The sequence below is a fragment of the Phasianus colchicus genome, chromosome 25 (assembly GCF_987193195.1).
Source record: "Phasianus colchicus chromosome 25, bPhaCol1.hap1.1, whole genome shotgun sequence".
In the NCBI taxonomy this organism is placed as follows: domain Eukaryota; kingdom Metazoa; phylum Chordata; class Aves; order Galliformes; family Phasianidae; genus Phasianus; species Phasianus colchicus.
The window spans coordinates 2,121,549-2,129,353 of NC_143460.1; positions in this window are offsets into that span (position 1 = coordinate 2,121,549).

A 7,805-nucleotide genomic window follows, 5' to 3' on the forward strand; every position below is an offset into this window, starting at 1 on the left:
CATTGACCAGCACTCTCTGGATTCAGTCCTGCAGCTGGTGCTTCATCCACTGAACCGTCCGCCCATCAAATCCACACCTTTCCAATTTGCAGAGAAGGTTATTGTTTACTCTCCCACCATGCTTGTACCATGAAACTTTCATTGGCATTTTGTCCACGTTTCTCACAATGAGATGGGTTCGTTTTCTCGTTTGAAGAGCAGATGCAATTTGCATGTCTGCTCAGAACATATCTGCCATTGCTGCATTATAGGAAGATGTACATTTATTTTCTGCAGTAAGCTACTAAACAAGTGTACTCTGCCCCTTCCCTTGGACTGAGAAAATTTCTGTTCACACACAAGCAGTATAAAAATACTGTGAACTCTTTAAAGATCTTCAACCCAACACTTTGTGTTTGAATTAGAAAAACAATCTTATGTGGCTACAGAAGTAATGTTTGCATTCTATCAGTGTTGTCTCCGCCAAAGGCTGGATTATCTGTTTCACATTCATTTAAACACAGGAAGGTTATAACAGGTCAGACAGCAATCTGGGCTTTATTGGCTGGGAAAACTGACCTCATAAATCTGATTTGATACATCTGTCCTTTCAGCTGTCTGCATGTATGCCTGTGCATTCAGTTGGCCACCTGCCTACTCAGTGGCAGATCAGCTCCTGTGGCTACTGCACAGAGGATTTTCCAAGTCCCTCTCTCTGCCACAAAAATAAATGTATTTGAAGGAAGTTCAGAAAGGAGGACGTGTTTATGGCAGCTCGTAGGTGCCTATGAGAGACAATGTACTCCTATGATGAATGGTCAGGAAACCATTGAAACGATCCTGAGCAATGCTGTTATGCCAAATATTGCTGGAAACAGATGACACTACTCTCCTTGCCATACTTTCTGAGTACACACGAGGGTCTCTGGTTGAAGAACATCACGATATAACGTTGTGTCTCACATTGCAAATACTTATCAACTTCCACCTGGTTGGTATTTGTCACTTGAATCCAATTAGAAACTACTAATTTTCAAAGAGATCAAGATTATAGTGGAAATGAAGGACTGGAGCTAGTGTTGTAAAACCAGAAAACAGTTATTATGATGTAACACTTCTTCCAGGCAAACACAGAAGCTGAATTGCATTTTCTAGAGTGAAATGTCTCCCTTTGTTTATCACCAAAGGCATGTGAAGTCTGTGGCTCTGCAGCACAGTGCAGGTAAGAGTTTTTGGAATGAAGTCACCAGCAATCCCTTTTTCCTGCATTGCTCTGACCATTCCATTGTTCAGGACTATCTACAGAAGCCATACATCACCTGTATTCCACCAGTAAACCAATCTAAAAGAATTAGTGACACGAGACATAAATAAAAGTACATTCTGCTCACTGCCTTTCCAAAATGAAGACTGACAATCTATATAAAGAAGTCTTTTTTTTACCAAGAGGACCTGCTGTGGGTTGATTGCTTCTCGCCAGCTCAGGCTGCCAATGCCCATCCAACGTGGCCTTGGGCACCTCCAGGGATGTTGCAGCCCCAGCTCTGTGCAGCAGTGCCAGGGCTTCACCACTTTCCGAGTGAAGAATCCCCTCCTCCCATCTAACATCAATCTCCCCTCTTTTAGTCTAAAACTACTCCACGTCTTTCTTGTGCTGGGAGCCCAAAGTGCCAGCAGACAAAGGTAGGAGCAAGTGGTAAATATGGCAATTTTAGAACATTTCCCTCCTGCCTGAAATTTTCAATAGATGCAGATGGAATTTTGTGCTTAATCAACATTTCTTTTCCAAACGCCTTAATTCATTACTGGCTGCATATAGCAGCAGTGAATACACACCTGAGCAGCCTGGCATCTGCACTGATTTAGGTTTGTTCCAACAACTGCTGTTGAACTTCATAGTGAGGCTAAGAAGGATTAAAAAACAGATCAGCCTGCACACTATGGATAGATTCAGCAGCCCAGCTGCTTATAAGCAAATAAAGAAATAGGCTCATGCTATCGATCTAATTTTCTGCTATGTGCTCAGAGCTTGAAGCTGTTTGATCTGATTTTACGATGCCTCCGCTTCCCAACAGCCCTTCTAGTAGTGCAGCATAAGATTAGAAAGATCATGGGAACAGCAGCTGATAGAATAATCCACTCATTGATTTCTCCTCCCTGTTTACTCCCAGTGTTTTAATTGAATTTTGTGGTTCAGCGTTTCAGGCCGTGCTTTCAGAGTCAACTGGAGTACAAAGTAAAGCAATGGGAAAAATCAAATTCTTGAATTTTGTCCAAATGGTATTGGACAAAAATAGACTCCAAGATTCTCATTGCAAATTTGACTCTGGAATGAAGGTTGTGGTTTTTGTTGTTTTTTTTTTTTTTCTTCTTCTTTTTTTTTTTTTGGTTGTTGTTGTTGTGCTTTGTTTTTTTCTTCTTTTCGGGCAGTTCTTCCCTGCAGTAAAAGCAATGTGAAAAGAAGAATACTGGGAAAGGGAAATTTTCTTGTTCCCAGCAAGCAGGTTAAAATTTTAAGGAAACTGGAGGTTTTGAAGAATTCACTCTTGACACAGAAGTCACAGAAGAAACATACGAGGGGGACAAGTTGCTGCCAATCACAAAAGCTTTCAATGTCAATCAGAGTAGAGCTTGGTCTGCAGTCTCTCATCAGTGCACTTGGCAATTGCCAAAAATTTACATTCTGGACACCTAAAGGCACTGCCACACTAAGTATAATTCTAAGAAAAAGGCAGAGATTTGAGAATAGATATTAACTGTTCTTTTTCACTCCAGTGCTGGATCTTCACATGTACTTTTCCCCAACATTTAAGCTTCAGTCAAGTAAGAGTGTTCTCCATCACCTTGACAAAACAGTTCTTCCTGCTTTACCTGGTGAATAAGAATCCAGCAGCTGAGATTTACAGACATCCTCAAAGAGTGTGGATGACAAATTGTAGTTCCATTTCTCCCTGTGCTTCAGTGTTCCATGCCGACTGCAGGTAAATGCTCCTTCCTATTTAGCAGATATGGCACAAAGACACAGCTTCTTTCCAAAATGAAGGAATGTCAGCTGTGCTCTATGCTTCTGCAAAAGTACAAATGGCTAAGAAACTGAAAGGCTCTCAGTGTAAACAGAAAACACGTGGGAAAGGAAAAAGGAGCACTCACAACTTTTCACATTGATCACAACATTTGTACAATGAATTTGGGCCCACAAAAACAAGATTAGAGCTGAAGAACAGGCAGGCACTCTTAATATTCCATTAGATAACCTGGATACGGTGGAGGGAATGGAGGCCATTCAGAGGGACCTTGACAGGCTGGAAAGCTGGGCTCGGGTGAACCTAATGAGGTTCAATAAGGCAAAGTGCAAGGTTTTGCACTTGGGCCGGAAGAACCCCAGGCACCTGTACAGGCTGGGGGGAGTTGTCCTTGAGAGCAGCTCGGCAGAGAAAGACCTAGGGGTCCTGATAGATGAGAAACTTAACATGAGCCAGCAGTGCGCTCTGGCAGCCCGGAAAGCAAATGGGATCCTGGGCTCCATCAGGAGAGGGGTGGTCAGCAGGGATAGGGAGGTGATTGTCCCTCTCTACTCTGCTCTTGTGAGGCCCCATCTGGAGTACTGTGTTCAGGTGTGGAGCCCTCAGTACAAAAAAGACATGGAGATTTTGGAAAGGGTCCAGAGGAGGGCCACGAAGATGATCAGGGGGCTGGAGCACCTCCCCTATGAGGACAGGCTGAGGGAGTTGGGTTTGTTCAGCCTGGAGAAGAGAAGGTTGCGGGGCGACCTCATTGCAGCCTTTCAATATCTGAAGGGAACTTACTCCCAGGAGGGGAGTAAACTCTTCATAAGGGCTGATAATAGCAGGACACGGGGAAATGGTTTTAAGTTAAAAGAGGGAAGATTTAGGTTGGATGTTAGGGGGAAGTTTTTTACTAGGAGGGTGGTTAGGTCCTGGAACAGGCTGCCCAGGGATGTTGTGGATGCCCCGTCCTTGGAGGTGTTCAAGACCAGGTTGGACGAGGCTCTGGGCAACCTGATCTAGTAAAGGTGTATGTTTGGTGGCCCTGCTAGGCAGGGGGGTTGGAACTACATGATCCTTGAGGTCCCCTCCAACCCAGGTCATTCTGTGATTCTGTGATTCTGTGACACTGTTCCCTATGTTAGAAATAATAAGAATGTATAAGTTTAACAGCTCTTAATAAAGTAATGCTTCGTTAATTTTCAAGCAGAATGACTTTACCCATCTGATGGCTTGCATGTGAAATGACACAAATTTTGAAAGGCCTTACAGAATCACAAATACATCATAAAACTATAATTGAATGTCCTGAGGAGAATAGTAAGAAGAGGAAAACCCCAAATACCAACCCTCCCTTCTTGCATAACAAAAAATAGTTTTCAGACACGATGTGGTTCAGCATTTCAAACGGATCACAGCATTGCAAGGACAGCAGTGCCAAGGCACACAGAAGAATGGCAGGAACTCAACGTGGATCCAAGCCTTCAGCACTCCACAGCATGGATATTCTTGCAGAAGCCACACGTGACACTACTTACAAGGCAACTACTTGTCCACCAGCAGTACTGAGTGGTTTTTCAGGATGCTAGAGGGAAGAAATGAGGCAAGACCTCCAGCAGTATTACCTGCACAGTTTTCTAAACAGTAAGTGAAGCGGGCAGCCTGTTGGGCTCAATGATCTTTAAAGGTCCCTTCCAGCTGAACTATTACTTTCTTTTCTATTCTGTGCTGTGCTATTCTGTGTACTGCAGATATTTTTCAGTGTTGTTAAGTAGTGTATTAAATTTTTTTTAAAAAAGGACATGAAATACATGTGTAGAATTTAACGAAAACTTAACAGAAGGCAAAATGAATGTGATTTGAAAGGAATTTCAGTAAGTGACTTGGTTTGGTTCCAAGCACCAGGTATCACGGCTATACTGCAAGAGAGGATGCAGATGATGTCCACTTTCTTGTTTGTTATTCATCCCAATTCCAGGTGTAAAATGCTGTGCAAGTCTCACAATAGTAATATATCCTCATTGGCTGTATTTCCTGTTGTTCAATAGCACATAGAATATGGGTGGGTTTTTTTTTTTTTTGTCTTTGTTGAGCACTACAAGACTGTATTATATAAAGCTGCTGCTAGCAATACCCAAACATATTAAAAGTTTAACTAAGACAATGTGTTTCAGAAGAATTTGCTTTCTTTGGAGCTGGAATGTCCCCATAAAAAGGCATGCTCTGTACTAGACTGAGCTGTCCAATGATCTGCAAATACTGAACACTGTGTCCCAGAGTAAACTCTGCTTTCTTCAAACCCAACTTGGTTTTATTTGTGCTGTGCATGCAACGAGCATTTTCAAATCATGCTAATGCTCCATGCCATAAACCTGCGTTTTGATTTGTGTGGTTGACTTTCACAGATGGTAGTTTCTGTTTGTAGTACTGCAAGTCTGCTGGCACTACCGTTGGGTCTCTTAACGAGGGGAGGGGAAGGGATATTGTGAAAGTGTCCCTAAAAAGCAGAGCTGACACCATTTACAAGACTTGTGCCATTATCCTGATTTGCCCCATCAGGGTATATTTTCCCTAGAGTCTCTCTCTTCCTGCCAGAGGTCTGAAAATAGTATTATTTACATAGACCAGCACAAGGCAAGAAAGTAAAGGACACATAAAAGTGAGTTAGCCGGAAGCTTCACTTCGCTGCTAATGAAGGCTGAAGGATCTGAATTTTACATCTGATTTATCCAGCAACGCAGTGGTGGAAATCACGGTGGAGACAATCTTTGTATCACCGACAGAAAGAAAAACGCTGTGCGTGAGCTTTGCAGTGCTGCTACAAGTTGACTCCATACCTGGTTTTCCTCATGGTGAAACTGAAAAGCTGCACCTTCATTCCATTTCTTACACAGAGAACCACACACCTCACTGCAGAACAACTTAACACACACAAGTACTCCCACACTGGCTCAATCCAAATGTGCTTTTGGCTTGGACCTACGTATCCAACAGTGATCAGCAAAAAAATGTGTGGAAAACAAGTGCAAGAAACGAGGCAAGCGTGGAGTGATTCATTCTTTGATATACCCTCCCAGCTTACTGCCTTTTTTAGTAGTAACGACAAGTTGTAACGTTGGCAGGGAGTCCAGCTTTTTACACTTCTACCATTTCTATTGTTGTCACACAATGGAGAGCTCGGGTCCTGGAAGACAAGTATAAAATGAAATGTTTCTACAGCATTGCTCTAAAGGCAATTATTTGCACTCCTTTTAAGCCTTTCCTCAAAGTCTCTTTAAAATTTACCACTAAGGGCAAGAAGATATCAGATAAAGGAATAGTGAAAAGCAAGTCCATCCTTTGAAGTCTTCTAGCATGAGGGCAAGATCCTTCCAACAGAGCACATTCTCTAAGCTATTTTAGAATGTCCCACCAGCCAAGGCTTCTACCCTTAATAGCCAAACACAACTCATTCCAAGTTTTATGTTTAGCCTACGTTCCCCATTTCATAACAGGATTTCTCATTACATTTTTGCACCTCCTGTAGATAGTTTTGAAAGTCAGATGCAGAAACTGTGGCCAGCCATAGGTGGGCACTGAAATAGTTTCTGTTAGAGCATGGAAGGAAAATAGTAGAGAGGAGAGAATATGAGACCCATTTCACAGAACAAACAGAAGAATCATCCTGTGCCACAGTCGATTCCTCTGCACCCAATTCCTCTGCAGCAAGCAGAGGAACAGTGCTGCAAGTAAAAGCTTGTCAGGAAGTCAGCAAATGATAACTTTGCTATCTAGTAACAGGTAATACGTCCAAACCTGCTGACAAATGTTCTTATTGCAAGCTGACATTGGGTGAATGAGTCTTCAACCAAGTATGAGCTGCAATGACAGTGTCAGTGCCCCCCCCAAGGAGAGGATATACCTGTCAGACTCTGCGGATCCCAGAAGGATTGATGCTAGCACTGCGTTTTCAGCACGTATGGTTTTACATGGAAATGCTTTTAGCCTGGAAGAGGGTAGATGTAGACTAGGTATTAGGAAAAAAATCTTTACTGAGAGGGTGGTGAGACTCTGGAACTGGTTGCCCAGAGAGGCTGTGAATGCCTCTGCCCTGGAAGCATTCGAGGCTGGGCTGGATGGGGCTGTGAGCAGCTATGGGAGGTGTCCCTGCCTGTAGCAGAGGGGTTGGAACTGCATGATCTTAATGGTCGCTTCCAACCCACACCATTCTATGATTCTACACCCACTCAAAAACAAACCAATACGTATTTGACCACTTCTTGAGTTGCTCCTGTCCTGGAGGTGAATGTTAACAGCACACCAGACCACGTGTGTTCCTTGAAAATGGCATCCAGGGAGGTTTTTTTTTCATGGAAAGAGGGAGAGAGACCTTGTATAGAAGTCCACAGCTAGTGAACTTTGTCTGACAAGTTCTTCATGGTTTCCAAAGAGACTTCAGATTCCAATCCAGCCCTGCTTCAGCCAATTGCAGGAATCAGGCTGTATCAATTTTTGCCACGTCCCGGAAAAAGCTGTGCAGCTACAAAGCAGGATATCTTACAACTTTTCAGCTCTTACAGAAGAATATAGGGAATAAGCATCTGAGTGCTAGTCCTCCAAGTTCATGTCACATTTAAGACTGCAAAGAGCACATATGCTCTTATTTGACCCTCCTATCAAAGCAGTAGCTGAGTCTGAAGGTATTCCAACACAAGTGCACGCTTTGCATATTCCAGAAACGTTTGTAGTTACTGCATTCTTTCAAACAACCATGAGGCAAAACCTCTGCTGAGTCTGAAGAGTAACATCATGTTTATCTCATAGCTCTGCTTGGTCTATATG